Source organism: Silene latifolia, chromosome 8 (genome assembly GCF_048544455.1).
Source record: "Silene latifolia isolate original U9 population chromosome 8, ASM4854445v1, whole genome shotgun sequence".
Taxonomy (NCBI): Eukaryota; Viridiplantae; Streptophyta; class Magnoliopsida; order Caryophyllales; family Caryophyllaceae; genus Silene; species Silene latifolia.
This window is the reverse complement of record NC_133533.1, coordinates 104,849,282-104,849,842: the sequence shown is the minus strand read 5'-3', so window position 1 is coordinate 104,849,842 and position 561 is coordinate 104,849,282. Positions and strand designations below refer to the sequence as shown.

Below are 561 nucleotides of genomic sequence, written 5' to 3'. Positions count from 1 at the left end.
CGAGCTTTTTGAGGAGGATCCACCTTCATCTCCTGTTTCTACTTCATCAACTAAGACCGTCACATTTCCAGACATGGCTGAAGAAGCGAGTATAGACAGTCACTCTGAGCCGACAGCTGAGAATCTCTATAAGGGATTCGCATTACCAGGGACGGACAGAAAATTCGAGCCGAAACCGTCCTATATCAACTTGGTTGAGAGAAACCAATTCGGGGGAGCTGCAAATGAAGATGCAGCCAAACACATGGAGACATTCATTGATTATTGATGTTCCATACCCCCACCAACCGGTGTGACCCAGGACCAGGTGAAGGAGACCATGTTCATATTCTCTCTTCGTGATGCTGCAAGGGAGTGTTACAGAGACCTGGATCGAGCTGCTAACAGGATCACTGATTGGAAGTCGCTGGCCCTGACATTCTACAAGAAATACTTCTCTGCCTCGAAGACAAATGCCATTAGAGCTCAGATCACGAGCTTTAAACAGGGTCCTGATGAGAATTTCCATGAGGCGTGGGTCCGTTTCAAGAATCTAGTGCGAACTATTCCGCACCATGGGTT

At 47.6% G+C, this 561-nt stretch overlaps 1 non-coding gene across 1 annotated transcript; it reads right to left on the bottom strand.

Moving 5' to 3' along the window:
- Positions 1 to 454: 454 nt before the first annotated feature.
- Positions 455 to 561, bottom strand: LOC141597922 (small nucleolar RNA R71). The gene has a single exon (XR_012523131.1). It is a non-coding gene; the product is annotated as a small nucleolar RNA R71 (small nucleolar RNA).